Here is a 20,281-nt window from a genome sequence, read left to right on the forward strand (position 1 = left end):
GCAAGTGAACTCGGTTTAGTTCGGTTTTGGTTCGGTCCTTAACTCGGAATGATACCGAGGATGGTTGCCACATACCCAAATACCATAGAACAATCAAAATGGTTTTAGAAGTTACAAGGTTCAAATCTTGCAAACATGTTTATTTAACTATTTTAAACAAAACTAGTAAACAAAACTATTTAAAACAAAATCTAGTAAACAAGAGTTCGATCTTGGTTCGGTCTTGATTCGGGTCTAATCTCGAGATGAAACCGAGACTAGTGACTTCATACCCAACACCATGAAACTCTTTAAACATGAATTAAAACTAAACTACTTACAATATAAACAAGACTAGTAAAGCATTAAAGGAAAATAGTATAATCAAGAACTACAAAGAGTTCTCCAAGAAGCCTTGCCTTGTAGCATATCACCTCCCGAAGAAGATGAAAGCCGAAGGAAACAAGGGGTGCATATTATATATATGTTGTGCCACAAGATAAGAATTATTAAGTAATAAATAAGAATTAAAGAAGGTTGTTGCTTGATTAATATGAACCTTGAATGTTAGAGATGGTGTTCTTAGTTTGAGAGAGAAAGAAGATGAAATGAGCAAGGAGAAAGGAAGAGGATAGGCTTGTTTATATAGGGAAGGAGTGAGGGGTCGGTTATGAATGGTTTCTTTTGAGATTTGCATGAGAAGGGTTAAGTTAAAATGGTCAAACAAGACACAAACAAGAAAATCCGAATATGTGTGCGGATGGGGCTTTGCGTCTCGCGACTGGCTCCTCCTCTTGGTCCGCGTGGCGCGGCGCCTCCAGGGGGGCTGGTCCAGTTTGGTTCGCGAGTCATTTTAAGTCGTTTCGGGTCGTTTACGAGGCGTTTTTCGCGTTTTAAAGACCGTTAAAAAGTGTTTTCGAAAACCGACAAGTGTGAGATGATTATGAAACATAAAAGTCCAATATTTTATATTTTGAAAGATTCGGTTTATAAACGGGTCGGGTTTTGAATCAAATACAAATACAAACATTAACCAAAAAAGACGAATGTTACAGGCACGCCCCCGTGCTTTTTATTGACATGTGCTTAAATTATTTTTTTCTTATCTGAAGGTGACCACGGCCCCGTGGTTGAGGAGGCATGACCCCGTGCTTTTGACTTCAATGTTTGTCTTTTCTTGTAGATTTTTGTCTTTTCTTGTGTTCAGAAGCATGGGGGCGTGTTTCTTGTTTTGCTTGTGTTTTCTTTCGTTTTTCTTTGTCTTTTCGTTTGTTTCTTTGTTTAAGGCTTACCTGAATTTGCATATTATTATGATAAGTAGCCTTCTGAGCTATATTATTTGACAGAATTTGTAGTTTTTAGAGATTATTTGATGCTAAAAAGATGTATAGTTTTATGTACATCAGACGGCAACTTCTAATAGCACCTTCCATTTGATGTAATTTTCCTGTCCATACAGCCTAGGAATCTTGTTAGTAGAAATCTCTTGCTCATCTATTGATCCAGACATATTTTTGGTATTTTTGTTAAGATTTTAAATGAAAACTTAGCAAACTTAAATGAAAAACTTAGCAAATTTGAAAAAGTAATCAGATCTGTGGATTAAATCCTCATATCTCATAGATTTGGATGGATAAGAACAAGATCTTTAACAAAGGTAAGAACTTTAATATAGATCTGAGTATGAGACACTTTTAAACCTCAAAAATATTTTAGATCTGATAAAAATGAAAAACAGTGCAGCTGACGTCACAAGCCATTGTAATAGTTGTCAGCTGACGTCACTCTTCATCTTCAAAGTCAGCAATATTCAGCAACAGTTCTTCACAAAAATAGCAGAAACAAGCTCTTATACCACTTGTCGGTCTCGTATAGCTCACTCAATAGCTCAATCGCTCACTTTCGTAACCCACGTATAAGTGTTGACAAGAAGGTTACGGCTTACTATTTTGTGAAAAGAACAAAAGAATATTAAAGGGGAATCAATAATACTTTTAGTGTTGCTCAACAGACAGAAAAGTAACAAACACACAAAGTAACTCAAAATATTTCCATATATATATTGCGAAGGATACAATGAAAATCAATTAGGATTTCTAGGTGGAATGTTTGGATTTTTGGCAGCTTTCCGTACATGAGGGAGACAGCCGTCAAATCACAATATTCGCTTAGTCTGTTGTCGTAGGCATATCCTAAATTATTCCTTATATAAGCCTGCCTTGACAGCTGCCATTCCTTTTAGAAACCCTAATGATTGAAACATATTCAAAACGTATTACAAAAGATTCTAAGTGTAAACTGGTCTTCGAGCAAGCTTTGCAGCTTTTGTCTTTAGCGAGCTGACCTGGTAACCATTAAGTGTGCTGGGGACCAGTTCTTCAGGTAAGCTTTACTTAGAATATTTTCCTTAGAAAATATTCATCTAGGAGACTTCAATCCTCTTGACCATATGAAACTTTGCTCGATAAGGTCCTACGAGCAAACTTGTTCTTCAAAGATCCCTTCAACCTTTTGTTAACTTAACTTATTTGAAAAAACTCAAGTGTGTTGGTAACACTGTAGCTTGCGCTGAGTTGAACCTTGCTCGATATAAGTCCTTAAGTAATTTCTTTATCAACTTCCTTCAAGCTTGTTGGGACCACTGTTTATTATGAATAAACCTTGCTAGATCCTCCAAAGGACTTGGTTTTAGCTTGGTTTAGACAAGAGTTTGCTATGAAACAAACTTTGCTTGACTTTGAAGAAAAACCTTGCTAGACAAAGTGAACCTTGCTCGTTCTATCACTTAAGGAATTCCATAAGATAACTTTGATGGGATAGCAAAATACCTTGCTAAACTTAGTATAAGCTTGCTAGGAGGCCTGAGTTTGCTCGTTTTCCATACTTAGCCATTTTCAGGGAGGTTGAGAAGATTTCAATATTCCTTAGGTCTTTTTTCATCCCAACAAGGATATCTCATCGGTAATTCCCGAAGAGCTTGATCTACCTCTTTTTCTTAACGAACCATTATCTCTTGCTTAATTTCTAAGCTGAGTAATCACTCCCCTTTTTACGTATTTTAAAATCTTTTGGGGACATATGTGTACGTTATCTATTTACCTATTATATAGTATTCAACTGCAACTGTTAATCCTTGTGTGTATATCAGTTTATGCCTAACTTGCTGTTTGCATACTTGCTTTATTTTACCTCATTCGGAGAGCTCCATCATTATAGTATGATCATACGACCGTCGTAGTGGCCAGCGTCCAATCGCATGACAATGGTTTCACCGAAAACCCATCTTTGGTAACCAATGCCCGATTCGCATGGCAATGGTTTAGCCCTTTATATATTATTGTGTGAATATTTTATATGTTATGGCTTAATTGTTTATCTCACAGGAACAATTTGCGTTTTCTCTTATATATATTATTATTATTGTAGTGTCAAAATTAGGTGTTTTACTCACTTAACATGTGTTGTTGACAAAATTATTTCTATTTTACACGCATATACAGGTTATTGTTTGAACTAGTTGCAAGCTTTGGTGAAGATTTAGTAAAGAATTTAAGTTAGAAGAATTATAATCAAGATCATTTGAGATATAAGTTTGTATTGTTGTATGTTATGTATTTTGTACTTTGTACTTGAATTATCTGTATAATTTAATCGAATTAAATAGATATTGCCACTTTTAAATATTGCTTGATAGTACCTTGACGCCTCGGCATTTCCGCCTTAGGTTGGGGTTGTGACACCGGTCGTCCGTTCGGCAAGAAGTCCGTTTATGTTTGCCTGTTTAATGAACAAACCGGACATGGACAAAAAAAATTCAGTATGCTTAACGGACGAACACGGACAAGAGCCAAGTCTGTTCGATAGTGTTCATGAACATCCGGTCAAGTTCGTCTGATTACGTCCGGTAATGATCGTCCGGTAATGTCCGTCAAGTATTGTAAGTGTTTAGATCTATCAAGTATTGTAATTTAATTGTGGAATTTTTAATGTTATTAATCACACTGTTGTATCATTGCATATGTATGATGTCTTTTATAGTGATTATGTTTTTCTTAATATATTAAATGTTAAGTATATTTGGATATTATATGGTGTCATTCTAAATTTGTAGGTAAAGTTTTTTGATTTAATATGTAACCGTTTATGTTCGTCCATTAGTTATGTTGTTCATTAATGTTCACATGTCCGCTTGTCCATTAACGTCTGTTTACAATATTAACGAACGGACACAGACATGAATTTTCGTTCGGTAGAGTGTTTGTGAACCGTCCGTTTTTCCGTCAAAAACTTAACGGACGGACACAGACATGCTCTCGTCCGGTTCGGTTCGGTCCGTGTACACCTCTATTCGTCAATGTCGCCACCACTAGAGGTGCTCAAAAAATCCTAATCCGCATCTGAATTATCCGAAAATTCTGATATCCAAATTTTAGGGTTCGGATATCCAAACTATCCTAAATATTTTTTAATTATATAATAATAAATATTATTATAAATTTCGGATAATTTTTGGATATTTCGGATAATCTTACGGATGAGTGTTGCTAAATGTACCCCCTCCATACGTTTTTTTACTAAATGTACACCCCTCTTGAACTATTCAAAACAATTATCATTTACCCTTAACATTATTTACATACATATTAATCTCTCCAACATTTTATTTCACTTAATAGTTTCCACTAAATATATTAAAATAAAAATTATTTTATTATTATTGATTATTTTTATTATTATCATTGTTAATATTATTAATATATTTTTTTATAGTTTTTAACAATATCAATATCGGTATCATGCGCACCCTTTCAGACACATATTAATATATAGTTTTATAAATATAATAATGCAACGACAGTAATAATAATAAATAGTATTATGTTTAAATTATAAAAAAATGTGGCGAACAAAAAAACACATGCATTGCAATTGCAAACTAACGAAAATTCAGTCGGAATCGACATTGTAGGCACTAAGTCGTACACAGAAAACCATGTATTGTAGTGGCGAATCGACACGAATTCGGTTAGTATCATGTTACGACACTGAAATTTAAGTAATAAGTTAATTCGTTCACGCTCAAAATACAACAAATTAACATATTTAAATAAAAAAGATTGTGGAGAAAACATAAAATATACACGTGTTGTGGCCACGACCTGACGTGAATTTGTCCAGAATCGATGGACAAAAAAAACTCGCGGCGAAAAAACCTTAGGTTGCGATCGTGAGCTGACGTGAATTTTTCCGGAATCATTTGACATCATCATCGGTAAAAAAAACCTGTGTTCTAAAACCATGAACCTACGTGAATTTAAAAACAAATTAAAAGCAAATAAAAAATCCGACCAACCACGTGAAGCCACATGAACCAATCGTGTGGTTAGGTCGCCAAACCTCTTAATTATTATATATAATAAGTTTTGTATTTAGTTGTGGACAAATTTATTTTTTGCTTTATTTCGGCGCCACTAGACACCAACTGAAATGCCATCGGTTCGTAAACACAACGCGCATTTTGTTATGTTAATCTAATATATATTTTTGCGTTAACAAAGTTTTTTTTAGGGGTGGGGATTATTCCTGGTTTCGTAACATGACACTGATGGAATTCACATCTACTAGCAGACATATATCGTACAATTTAATACGTTGTACGTGTATACTATTAATAACATCAACCCGATGTAACACGCCAGGAAATTTCTTGGTTGGTTTATATTTTCTTTAATTTATCGTGTATCTCATTCTTATTAAAACACTATTTATGGACACTCTTTAAACTTATAAATACTGTTTTTTAAAAGTATTGATAAATATAGGAAAGATATTGCTTGGCACTTGGCTTTAGGAATTGGTTTTCGGTCGAATAACAACATAACATGCGTATCCTCCAACTTTTGTATGTATTACATATTTTAAAATAACATAACTATTATAAAAATATATCAAGTAAAATATATATGGTGACAAATCATTTGTAAAACATTATTAATCCTGCGGGTGCTCAATATTCGGGTCCATAGCAATTAAACCGAACCTGAAATGAAGCTAAACCAGTTAGAATGAACTCAATTTTGGTTTAAACCAAAAACAAAGTTGGTTTTATAGTTTTGGTTCAAGATGTTAAATCTAGTTCAAAGATAATAGACTAGTTTTTATTTGAAGTCTTATGTAATATGTGTAACTTCAATCTTATTAGATTACTTTCGTTTCATTTTTTTAATGCTACGTCAAATAACGGTATTGTTTGATGATACCTTGATACATAATTAGAGGCAGACCGAGGTTTATAGGAAGGGGGGCAGCCGCCCCCTTAAAAAAATATTTACAATGTAATTTTTAAGCGAAAATTCCGACTGCCCCCATTAAAATCTGGTTAAGATCTCCTACTGCCCCAGATCCCTAAACTTTTAGCACCTACTCATCTGAATTTTTCCGGCAAAGAGTGGTGATGCATAGGGATGAGCATGGGATGGTACCGGTACCGACCGGTACCGATCCCGATTTTCCCGATCCCAAAAATTGGAAATTCTTGGTACCGGTACCAAAATATTCGGTTCGGTACCGGGATAGTACTTGTACCGAGGGTAAAAAATTGGGAAATACCGGTACCGTACCGATCCCGAAACTTAAAACTTTGGTACCGATTTCGGTACCGGTACCGATTTTGCTCATCCCTAATGATGCACGTTGGGTTTCTCCTGCTGTTGAATGTAAAGAACATGTAGAGGAAGAGGAAGAAGATATATTTTACTTGTTAGGGTTAATAGTTATTTTATTTAATATAAGATGGACATTATCAAATAAAGCCCAACCAAATATTAAAATAAAGAATCTATATTTAACACTGTATATTAGGCTAATAACTTACAAGTAACCGTCTTAGATCTATAACCTAAGTTGTAAATATTTCTTTTATTTTTGATTGAATCAATAATATGCTAAATTATTTATTTAGTTTTATGGGGTATTGGTTTTTAATACTCTAAAGTTTTACACGTTGGTTGATAACACTCTCAACTTTCACTTTATCACCCATCACTCCCAACTTTGACTCTATTTGTTTCTGTTACTCCCTCGCTAACAAAACACTAATGACGTTAGTATTCATGTTGACGTGGACTTTCTTTTAATTGAGTTGGCCTGCTTATGTGTCATATGTGGGTCCCACGTAGCCACTTCATCTTCTTCATCAAATTAAGTAATTAACCATAGTCACCAACACCACCCATCAACCTTCACCACCACCCACCATCCTCTACCAACAACTCAATTCTTGTATTATCTTTGCCTTCCTCATCACATACCAAGAACACCTCCACCCATCTTCATCTTCCTCATCACATACCTCCATCAATACTCAACAGATTTGAGTGATTCTTGAGCCTAAAGTGCTTACTTTTTCAAAGAGAGCAAAACCCACCATTTAGTTTCCTCAATTTCCAATCGATTTTCATATCCGGTAATCTAGGTTTCGGGGGGTTTTTTTCAACCTGAGACTCAAGAATCAATTGCCAAAAGTGAAGGGTTTCACACAAGTTCCGGCTGGAATGGTTTAGTAACCTGGAAACGACCCCAAACTCATCAAACATATCGGCCTTGTCGGATATATCGCCTCGCCAGAAAAACGTTTATGGCCGGAAAGAGCATGTTTGTTACTGGAACCCTAAGTTCATCACTTTTAATAGTTGTTACAACAATTATCCTACCACTAATTCCTCGAATCTCAACGAAACCCAACCACTATTGCCATTAGGTTAGTCGGAGAGTTGTATCATTCAAATCTAAGCCGATTCACGAACTACCGATCAGGTCTAGAGCACCAGTAGAGCTTTCATGTACCTGGTGTGCCAACGGAGTAATGCCATTTGCCGTCACCGGAAAGACGGTTCCTATTCATTTATGTTGCTTGTGTGTTTAGCTTTTATTTTTAATTTCTTATAAGGTAATTTCCACATAAGCATGCCAGATGAAGCACTTAACATCCACATCAGCATCTCCACTAACGTCGTTAGTGTTCCGTTAATGAGGGAGTGTCATAAATAAATATGGTTAAAGTTGGGAGTGATGAGTGACAAAGTAAAAGCTGGGAGTGTTATCAACCAACAGGTGAAACTTGAGAGTATTAAAAACCAATATCCCTAGTTTTATTACCAATGCTTTTTGGTGTTTAATTTAAAATTTGCTATTTATGTTAATATTATTTTAGTATAGCAGTACACATATAGTTTGTGGAGTTCAAATAGTAGGCACATCCATGTTTATATATATACACTAGTTTTATCCCCCGTATTACGGAGGTTGTTTTATATTTGTTTTTTTTAATATTTATTTATTTTTTTAATTTATATTTTTTATTGTATGAAAGTTTATAATATACTTATGGTTTGATAATAAATTGTTTTATAAATAAATGAGATGTTATAACCCGATTTAAAAGCTATATGGTTTTGATGAGACCCAAGACTCGTTTATTTTTTTACTATGAAATTGGTTTTTTAATTATAAATAATATTTATGAAAGTTAATAATATACTTATGGTTTGATGAGACCCAATACCCGTTTATTTTTTTTACTATCAAATTGGTTTTTTAATTTAAATAATATATATATATCTTTTTTAAAATAAATAAGATATTATTTTTTATTATATCCTATTTTATAGGATTTTTACATAAACAATTTGGTGAGAATAATTTTTATTTTAATGAGATGTTATAACCCGTTTAAGGAATATCTGGGTTTGGTAAGACCCATACCCATGAATTCGGGTCAAATGCATGAGAAGCCTCCATTTAAAAATCAGACAAATCTGGTGACTCCAAAAAAATGGGGGAGCGACCACATCAAGACACATAGGATTTTTATGTGTTCGTTTATATATATATATATATATATATATATATATATATATATATATATATATATATATATATATATGATGTTTTATTTAAAATCTCTTGATTTCGCCATTGTATATATAAACATAAAAGTAATTATGTGAAATTTTGTTCAATTTAAATGACGATTGACATGTTTTTGTTATGTATGTGACATTTAGTTCAGTTTTAATTTTTTATCATGTCTCCCGGATCGACCTGACCCGGTATGAATCGGAAAAAAAAATATTATATAGTGATAGTCATACTATGCTTAAAAATTTCTGTCCCCTCATGAAAAAAAATTCTGGATCCGTTACTTTACATAATCTAAAATCAAAATTGAATTTGAACTTTTTGTAATGTATAATTCGTTTATGTTTTGAGTGGCATTAATATGTTTAAACATTTATGGTTAAATTTCTTTATCAGATACCGGGAACATTTACATTTTTTTTTTCCTGTAAACACTAGAGTTGTTAAATTTGTAAGTTAAGCTCTCAAATCACAATATTATTTTTTCCCAAGGACAAATCACAATAGTTGATTGCAAATTGCAAAGGAGTTATAAAAGCTAGTGTTAATATAAACTCTAATATAAGTTATTAACATTTAAAAGTGTAATAAATTAAAAGTCTTCAATATATGCGTTTACTTTGTATTTTATTCGGCTGATGTAATGTATTACCTTCACCTAATTTGTTAATTTTGTTTATCAACAACTAATTCTGGTAGGGAATTAAAAACATAAAAAATAAATTCTCAGGATATACATATAGTTATAATACATTGGAAAAGTGCAAAATAATCAATCAGAAGGAAGGAAGGAAGGAAGGAAGGAAGGAAGGCATGGTAGTATTCTCCCACACAAACTGGCGAAAGCCGACAATTCGCAGCCTTGACCGGCCCTCAATCTTTCTCGCCGGAGCCGTGTCGGCGTTATTAATCCTCTGGGCTTTCTTCTTCTTCTTCTCCACTCTCGACCCACAATACAATTTTAATTCCTCCATACAAACCAACTGCAATCAGCCCCACCCGGCCTTCAACCTCCGGTCCGACCCACCCGTGGCCACATTCTACGACGACCCGGATTTCACTTACACCCTCAACACGCCCGTAACAGACTGGGACCAAAAGAGGCAAACCTGGCTCAAACTGCACCCCTCCTTTGAGCCGGGTTTGCAAGAGCGTGTCCTGGTGGTGACAGGGACACGCTCCACCCCGTGCAAATCCCCCACGGGTGACCACTTCTTGCTGCGCTTTTTCCGTAACAAGGTGGACTACTGCCGCATCCACGGATACGACATTTTCTACAACAACGTGCTGCTCGACCCGGGTATGCCGTCATGCTGGGCCAAGATCCCCGCGGTAAGGGCCGCCATGGCGGCACACCCGGAAGCCGAGTGGATCTGGTGGCTTGACGAGGATGCCGCCTTTACCGACATGGAGTTTAAGATCCCGTTCCATATGTACGATGATTACAATTTCGTCGTACACGGGTGGCCCAAGGAAGTGTACGAGAGGAAAAGCTGGTTAGGGTTAAACGCCGGATCATTTCTGATACGAAATTGCCAGTGGTCCCTTGATTTTTTGGACACGTGGGCTGATATGGGCCCACGGTCTGTCAATTACGACAAATGGGCTAAGGTTTTGTTAGACGTGTTCAAGCACGAGTCGGATGACCAGACGGCTTTGGCTTATTTGTTGTTACAGGACCACAACAAATGGTACGGGAAGAAAATGCTAATTGAGACGGGATATTATTTAGAAGGTTACTGGGTTGTGATTGTGGACACATTGAAAAATATAACGGAGAGATATTTGGAAATCGAGACGGGTGCAAGTATGTTAAGGCGGAGGCACGCGGAGAAGGTGACTGAGCGGTATGGGGTTTTGCGGGAGCCAACGTTGAAGGATGCGGGGAATGAGTTTGGGAGCTGGAGGCGGCCTTTTGTGACGCATTTTGCGGGTTGTCAGCCGTGTAATGGGAAGCATAACCCGATTTTTACAGCCAAGGGGTGTCGTGATGCGATGAACAAGGCGTTGAATTTTGGGGATAATCAGATGTTACGGAATTATGGGTTTGTTCATCGGAATTTATCGGATCCGTCGGTTGTGTCGCCGTTGCCGTTTGATTATCCGGCGTGATTTGAATAGAGGTTATGAAGTTGTCTAATTATACACTTTCTGGACATATTTTAGAGCTTGTTTAGTTCAAAAGAATAATATGGTTTCTATTGTGAAGTGTTGAGTCATAGATTACAAGTTATTTAACATTTTGGGGGGGTTTTATTTAGATGTATAGATTTTCAATGTGAAACTTAAAATATGACTTAGTGAAGTGAATTTGACAGGCCTTGTTCAAAAACTATATTCCCATTTTGCTGCATTATTCAACTTAAAAAGTACACTAAACCACCAAAAACATCCACTAAGCTTTGGTCACATTTGCACGTTTTGTAAAAAAACGCAAATGTTAACAAACCTATAGACAATTTTAACAGTTTTACTTGAAACTATTTTAACTTTAAAGTGTTTAGGTACTTATAAATATTGTTAAATTAATAAATTTAGACCGGCCTGGCTGACTGGATTAGAAACCGGATCCCTGGCATTTCAATTAGCATATAACCAACCGTGTATGAAAGTGTTCGTCTAGTAAAAAGTCTAAAAAGATATTGGTGTCGTATTTGCAGATGGCAAAACTACATTATCCCTACAAAAAATTCTCTTTATTATGCTTTTTTCTAGAAACTCGAATTCGAATATCGATTGATTCGTTGTTTGCTGTCATTTAGATCTTTTTCCTTTTAACGAAATATTTAAACTACGTAGCATTAAACGGTTTGAATTTTAAGTTACACAAAAAAATAGTAATAAGTTTAACTAACTATTAATCATAATACAATCCAGTTCAGTCGGTTATCTGTTTGCTGTTGTTTAGATCTTTTTTCCTTTTAACGAAATATGTCTTTTTTAAACTAAGTAGCATTAAACAATTTAAATTCACAGTTACATAAAAATAGTTTTAAATTTAAATAACTAATAATCATAATACCATATGGTTCAGTCGGTCCTGACATCTTGCTAGGGAACCAGTAGATGGGGATGGTTTGGTGATGATCCAGTTTAATAAAATGTCAAACTTCTTTAGATATCTAACTAAAAGATTCTTTTAATTTCTTTATCAGCTTATGGTCGGGTGAATATGATTGAAATACTAATCACAACAACTAGTATTAGTAAACTTGTCGTCACAAGCCAAGCTTGGATGGTCAGATGGTTTGTCAAAAGGTTTACGTTTAAAGAGGTCCCAAGTTCGATTCTCATAACTCATAAGTGTATGTCACTTATTGGAAGAACACCACTGTAAGAGGATTAACTTGAATGGTCAGATGGTTTACGTCTGAGGAGGTCTCGAGTTTGATTCTCACAAGCGTATGTCAGTTGTTAGAAGAGCACCACAGTAAAAGGATTCAAACTTGGGTAAAGAGATATTGGTATAGAAACTTTCCGTTTAGGACCTACCAGCCAGGCTAATGTAATGCCATTAAGAAATATATTTGTCAAACTATTTAGAAACCATTATTTCTAATTTTACATTAGAATGTGAATTTTGTAAAATAAAATCAACCGGAGCATCTACTTTCAACAAAAATAATCCAAACGTTAACTTTAAGCAGAGGTTCATGGCAAGAAACGCATCTTCTGAGAAGTCAAAGGTTAATTCACGTGAAGTTCTGATTTTCCCATGATCCAAACGAGATCTCAATCAGTTTTAAATTGTTATTTTACATTATTGCATTAAATGAAAGATTTTAAATATAACCTATATAATTATTAATATTTAATATACGTATTTCTCAATTTTTTAAACTTGTTTGATTGGGTCCGTTTATGGTTTTAATTAGCATGGACCACGTTTACTTGGCTCTGTCTACGACTGGGGATGAGCATGGAATGATACCGGTACCGACCGGTATCAATCCCGATTTTCCCGATCCCGATAATCGGAAATTTTTGGTACCAGTACCGGTACCGAAATATTCGGTTCGGTACCGGTACCGGTATCGGGACGGTACCGGAAGAGTACCGGCACCGAGGGTAAAAAATCGAGAAATACCGGTACCGTACCGATCCCGAAACTTAAAACTTTGGTACTGATTCGGTACCGACGATACCAAATCGATACCGATTTTGCTCATCCCTACCTATGACTACTCTAATTCACCTTTTCTTAATGTAATTAAGAATTAAGATACATAAGATACTCAATTAAGAGGTGTTCATTTATATGAAACCCATTTTAACATCAAGAGGTGGGTTTTTATACGGAAACTTTTTTTATTTCGTAAACTAAAGCACAAGAATTATGCGTAAGCACATTTATAATTTTTGTAGGCAATGAGTAATTTCGTCCATTTATAAACATATTTCTGGCACACGTGTTGTCAGAATATAAATGGAGCATGCCCACTCATGTAACGGATAATCAAAACCCAACATAGACATTTAGAAATGCATCAGTAAGAATTTTCTAATTTATTATTTTTGTGTTATCACAATACATAAATATTCAGGCCTCCCTTAACTTCAAGAGGTGAGTTTTCACATGATCGTTGAAGAAACACGGATCCAATCTTCTAAACGGGTCCTGGATCCAATGGGTCTACATGGTAGGATACAATAACAACCAACACTATATGAGTGTAACTTCCTAAAGTCCAATGACCGGAACCTGCAAAACAGACACTGTGAGTCTCGTCACGGGAAGAACAAGAGGGGGTCTTCCCGTAACCACCCTCCGGCGTGAGAATCAGTACAGTTCTTAAGAGAGAAAGTACTAAAGTATTTAGAGTAAGTACAGTGAGAGTGAATGAATACCTCATGAAGATTGAGAGGGTATCTATAGCCGAAGGATGTGGGAAGGTGATTGGGCCAGCTGTCCTTTTCAGAAGACGCTCTCGTAACCACCTGGACACGTGTCCTCACATGATAGGTTCAGTTATACGCCGCATGTGCATGTATAACAACCTGGACACGTGTCCTCACGTGATAGGATGATAAATAACCTTGGCCATGTGCACGGTGTGCTGTGGAAGGATGAGCGTTGAAATCTCCGATCGCTTCACGCCCCAAAATGATGTTATGCATCGATGTTGCTGGTAAAACTAAAAATTCAACCTCCTCGTTCCTTGAATGAACTTCGTCGCTTAGAGTGACTGGGAAAGAAATCACCCTTCGTGGGTGCATTATCTCACCTCCAAATCCCGACACAAGAGCATGAATGGGTTTCAATCTCTCCTTATCATCCTCATCCAGCTGTTCTAATCATTGCCCGTACATTATGTCTGACGTACTACCGGTGTCGAAGAAAACATATTGCGAGCGATAGTGGCCGAAGAGGGCAGTGATGATCAAGGGATTCTTGTTACTAGGACCTCCTTTGATCAGTGAAAAAATCACTGGCTCATTCTTCCACTCTTCTTTATCGGACTCTCGTCTCTTCCCTCCAACCTTATGTCCCCCTTGGATTATATGAACGTTTAAGTCCTTAACTTGCTTTTTTGGCGGGCCCTAGTTATCTCGCGCGGGAGCTTTATCAGTCCCGGATTTTCCACCTTTCACCAAATGTCCAAGTTTTCCAGATTTTACAGCCGCCTCAATCTCGTTTTTCAAAGCATTACATGTAAGGCCCGTTACCGGTGCCCTACATTTGGACGTTGGATTTACTCATAAACGCGGTTCTAAAATCATAGTTAATTAAAAACTTACGCGGAACATAAAACTTTCATAAACGTTACATATTAAATCATAAACAGGTCTTAAAACCATTCTTCTTGTCTTTTCAAAATCAAAACATAACTTATAAAACATAGCAGATCTTCAGATGCCAGGCTTTTATTCTTCTGCCATGTGTCCCGCTCACGCCAGCTGTCGTATCCTACTCACCTGCGTGCATACTAAAAGTCAGCTACGCTGAGTGAGTTCTAGTTAATCATACATCATACAATACATTCACTTACCTTCAATCATGCATCCGAAGATACATAATAATTACTTTACTAATTTACTTTATTTCGTACTTTCATACACGTACATACTTTATTTCGTTCATACTTTATATTTACTGTCCATTCTATCTCAGATATTATTAGGGTCTGATCCCTTCCTTTTCTATCTAAGATATTATTAGGGTCTGATCCCTCTTTCCTTTGTCTATCTCAAATATTATTAGGGTCTGATCCCTTTCTTGTCTATCTCAGATATTATTAGGGTCTGATCCCTTCTTACTTCTCTATCTCATCTAATATTATGGGTCTGATCCCGTCTTCTCTATCTCAGATATTATTAGGGTCTGATCCCTCTTTCTTCTTCTTCATTCGTACCATCTTTACATACTCATACATATACTTTCTTTAATCATTATTACATACTCATATATCGTTCATATCTTTATATCATACACATTCATCTTTCATATACATACCTCCCTTGTCAACACGTGCAATATCCGAAGATCGTTCACGTATTGACAAGCTTTCATTCACAATGTACATACCTCCCTTGTCAACACGTGCAATATCCGAAGATCGTTCACGTATTGACAAGCTTTCATTCACAATCATAACATAATATCTATCACATAAATCATACATGGCATACACTTACCATTTAAGGTAAGCGCATTAACTATCACATCGAGTATGCACACAGCCCCGAAAACATAACAAGGAAATGGGGTTAGAAACTCACCTGAATGCGGTTACGTTCACCGTTAATCGTAATCCCTTTCTTAAGCTGTGCACGGCTAACTGTATAATATTTACATGTATCAATTAACTATTACTACTCATATCGTATTTCTATCTTTATATAACCCGCAACGAACGGGGGTCCGGGGGCAGCGCCCCTGGCAGCGGGGTTCTAGGGGCGGCAGCCCCTAACGGGGTCCAAGGGGCAGAGCCCCTGGCTGAGGTTAAGCTGCCAGTTCAGCTTGAAAAAATTTTATTTTCATTAACTGTCTTAACACAATTTCTATTAGGATTTTAATTTATTTCTCAGCGAACTTAACTTTTGGCGAACTTACCATTAAGCAAAATTATCGTTAGCGAACTTAAGCGTAGGCGAACTTAATGTTCGGCGAACTTAGTCCTGGCGAACTTATATACTCAGCGAAGTTCTTATAGCAGCGAACTTCTAACACAGGCGAAGTTCGTGGTCTGTTGTTTACAGGCGAAGTTATTCAGTTCAGCTACGGGTTTGGTTCCTATCGATCTTAACAAGCATTTTGGCGATTTTAATACCCTCGTTATGGTTCGACATCACCCACTAATCGTTTCCTAACCGTTTTCGTTCATATATAACCCGTATATACTATAAAGCTTGGACCTTTAAGCTTAAGAACATTCAAAACGAGTTGCCGTACATAGCCATAGGTTTGTTAAGTTCGTTTCCAACGTCAAGTTTGCTACTTTACGTTTCGTTTAGACCCGATTTACTATACGTTTAAGTTTCGTGGCTAATCGTTTATAAAAACGTGAACATTAAGATCGAAATCATACCTTTATGTGCTCGGTTTGCTCGGTTATCTCGTAACTAGCTCGTATATTGAAGGTCTAATAACGGTTGGCTTGATTTTGGACTCGAATCCGCTCTCTCTCTCTCTCGGCCGTATGAGGTGGTGTGTGTGTTTGGAGTGTGTATAGATTAGGATGGAAATGAATGAGGGTTTAGGGTTTTATGTTGGTTTAGGAGAATATTTATATCCCCTAAAGCCCATGGACCTAAGGCCCATTCCCTTTAATCCATCTTAATTAGTCCAAGTCTATGATCTTTATTAATACTAATTAATTATTTAGGCCCAATAACTAAACGCGACTTTCTTTTATTAAATACGAAAATTCTAGGATATTACATTACATTCGTTCGTGTTGTGACCGATATCATCGTGAAATGAACAATGTTTCTTGGCATCGAGGAACGACCTCCTCGTGAGTGGCTGTGGTTTCCTGAAATTCACATTCTCTGTGGTGAGGATTTCTGTAGGGATCTTTGAAAGTGGAGTCCAATTGTTGGAACCTCGGTTTGAGGGTCCCGATTTATTTTTATTGCCAATGAGAGATCTTGCATCGAATGGTTTTGATACCTCCGTGTTTGGCTAAAGTCTTGACCATATTGGCCCCTTTGCCTGTTTATTAGGTCTTGGAGTTTGGAACTCTACTTTTAATTTTTGCTTTGAATTGTTATACCCCAAAGTATTTTCAGTTCTGGCATACAACTTCGCCGCGGTCATGATATCGTCCCATTCTTGTGGCATTCCATCTCTACCTGTTAGTGTGCGGATCAACGCATCACATCTGACATTCTTGCGGAAGGCACCGCGAAGCATGTCTTTGCTGATTCCGCCGATGTTTAGACTTTCGTCGTTGAATCGGCTAATAAAATCTTCCACGGATTCGTTATCGGTTTGAGGGTCCCGATTTATTTTTATTGCCAATGAGAGATCTTGCATCGAATGGTTTTGATACCTCCGTGTTTGGCTGAAGTCTTGACCATATTGGCCCATTTGCCTGTTTATTAGGTCTTGGAGTTTGGAACTCTACTTTTAATTTCTGCTTTGAATTGTTATACCCCAAAGTATTTTCAGTTCTGGCATACAACTTCGCCGCGGTCATGATATCGTTCCATTCTTGTGGCATTCCATCTCTACCTGTTAGTGTGCGGATCAACGCATCACATCTGACATTCTTGCGGAAGGCACCGCGAAGCATGTCTTTACTGATTCCGCCGATGTTTAGACTTTCGTCGTTGAATCGGCTAATAAAATCTTCCACAGATTCGTTATCTCGGTGGATAACGTCCAAAATTTCTGACTGGTCACGAGTATGCTTCTTTTGCTGGCTAAACTGTTGAGAAAATTTCTTCACCAGATCATCCCAACTGGAAATTTGACCATCAGATGACTTTTCAAACCATTCTCGTGCTGCCCCTGTTAGTGTCAATGCGAACATGTGACACCAATAGGGGAGCGTCCACCCGCTAACACAACCTACCGCCACAAAGTTTTGAATATGATCGCTTGGATCAGTCATTCCATTATATTTACCCACTAATGTAGGTATTTTAGCATTGACAGGGAAAGGTGCTGTAGCGATGCTTGTTATGAACTTCGATTTCTCAGCAAAAGCTGCTGGGCGATATGATTTAGTGAAATCTTCTTCCGCGTCGCTATGATATTCAGTGTGACGGACTACATCCTGCGGGCGACTACCTCTTTCCCACGGACGCATCCTACTGTCACTAGTGTAAAAACTGAAATCTCCTGGGTGATAAGTTGAATCATAACTATCAAACTCATCTACATAAGATGGCATCCGCATGTCCATTCGAGGACGGGGGCGCAACCTCCGTAATTCACCAAATTATTGCTCCGTCTGTTGGCTATAACGGATTTGACTTCCTCTCACTGTTGGTGGAGGAGAAAGAGATCTCTGGGGAGATTCTTCATAAGTCAGAGTGCGGGCATGAAAACGTTCGTTGCGCACTCTACGCTCATATTCAGCTTCCAAACTCTCTTGCTGTACACGGAGCCACTCTTCTGGAGACAGTGGTCCTCTAGATTTGGAATTATGTCGATGAATCCTCGCCAGATCAGAATCGCCTGAATCGTCCTCCAGACCCAATACTGATCGAGTTCGGCGAGTTTCTCCCATAATTCGTCCGAGGTCACCCAGATTGGAACCTTCTGGTGCCGTAACACGTCCCAAATCAGTGGGGGTTGGCCCAGTTGGTGCTGTGACACGCTCGAGGGTACGACCACCTGGTGTTGTATCGGTGGTTCGTGAACCCGGAGCTGTGACACGTGTAAAAACATTTGAAGCAAAACCTTCAGGTGCTTCCGTGTTTGTAACACGTGAAGTAGGTGCAGGAGTTCCCGTCGGCCCCTCAGGAAGTTTACTCATATTGAACGAACCAAAAAACCAACGAAAACTTATGCAGTTCTAACACCAAAACGGATGGCGCTAATGAAGAAATACGGATCCAATCCCCTAAACGGGTCCTGGATCCAATAAGTCTACAGGGTAGGATACAATAACAACCAACACAATATGAGTGTAACTTCCCAAAGTCCAATGACCGGAACCTGCGAAACAGACAATGTGAGTCTCTTCACGGGAAGAACAAGACGGGGGATCTTCCCATAACCACCCTCCGGCGTGAGAATCAGTACAGTTCTTAAGAGAGAAAGTACTAAAGTATTTAGAGTAAGTACAGTGAGAGTGAACGAATACCTCATGAAGATTGAGAGGGTATCTATAGCTGAAGGATGTGGGAAGGTGATTGGGCCAGCTGTCCTTTTCAGAAGATGCTCTTGTAACCACCTGGACACGTGTCCTCACATGATAGGTTCAGTTATACGTCGCATGTGCATGTATAACAACTTGGACACGTGTCCTCACGTGATAGGATGATAAATAACCCTGGTCATGTGCACGGTTATAACGGCCTCGCCAGGTGTCCTTTATTCATTAGCCGAGGGGTCACGTATTGCCCAAGAAAGCAACTTGACAAATCTTCTAGAAATTAATTAGTTAATAACAGCTGTCCTGAGGCATTACCTCCTAGTCATTTTGTGCGGACGGGTACTCCGTCTTGCGGATGACTTCTGAGGATGCCAGGATGCTTCCGCATACGTCATGTGGGTGTTTCTTTCTTAGACGGTTAAGCGGGTGATCCGTATGTCTCGCGGGTGACTTGTGAGGAGCTCTTAGTTGATCCGCGGGCAGTACTTAAGGGTTTTTGGGTCTTTTTATTTTATTTTCTTTTCGGATCTCTTTCAATAGATGAGTTTTCACACGAAAATCATTTTCTCTTTTCGTAAAACAACAGGCGTGAGCACATGTATATGTGTGATAAACAATTGGTAACTACATCTATTTATGTAGATATATTTCTAGTACACATGTATAACATTTATAAACAAAGGGTAGTTAGTTACATCTATTTTTATGTACATATATTTCTAGCACACAAGTTAGCACAATATAGATGGGGTACACCTACCATGTAACGTGTAACCAAAACCCAATACCTCTACCTGATTTAAATGGAGTTAGATATATCTACACTTCAAAATAATAATATAATATGTTGTTAAAAATGATATTTCGTTAGAAAGGTATCAATGTGTTTTATAATATAAAACACATTGATACTATACGGTATCAATGTGTTTTATAATATAAAACTATGCATTTACATACGGTAAATGTTCAAATCCCGTGAGTGAAAAAAAAAACTTTTTTAAGTCATTTAAAATAAACATATTTTCTCAATATTTTGTTTATTAACCAATAAAAGGTGACATGATAAATTTTTCTAACTATTTTGTTTATTAACCAATAAAATGTGACAT

General features: G+C 37.2%; 1 pseudogene; it reads left to right on the top strand.

Annotated features, from left to right (window-relative positions):
- Window positions 1–9,707: 9,707 nt before the first annotated feature.
- Window positions 9,708–11,189, top strand: LOC143587980 (putative glycosyltransferase 7 pseudogene; annotated as a pseudogene).
- The last annotated feature ends 9,092 nt before the right edge of the window (window positions 11,190–20,281 follow it).

The sequence above is a fragment of the Bidens hawaiensis genome, unplaced genomic scaffold (assembly GCF_021521415.1).
Source record: "Bidens hawaiensis isolate Kalapana, Puna unplaced genomic scaffold, B.hawaiensis_p1.1 tig00000190_1, whole genome shotgun sequence".
In the NCBI taxonomy this organism is placed as follows: Eukaryota; Viridiplantae; Streptophyta; class Magnoliopsida; order Asterales; family Asteraceae; genus Bidens; species Bidens hawaiensis.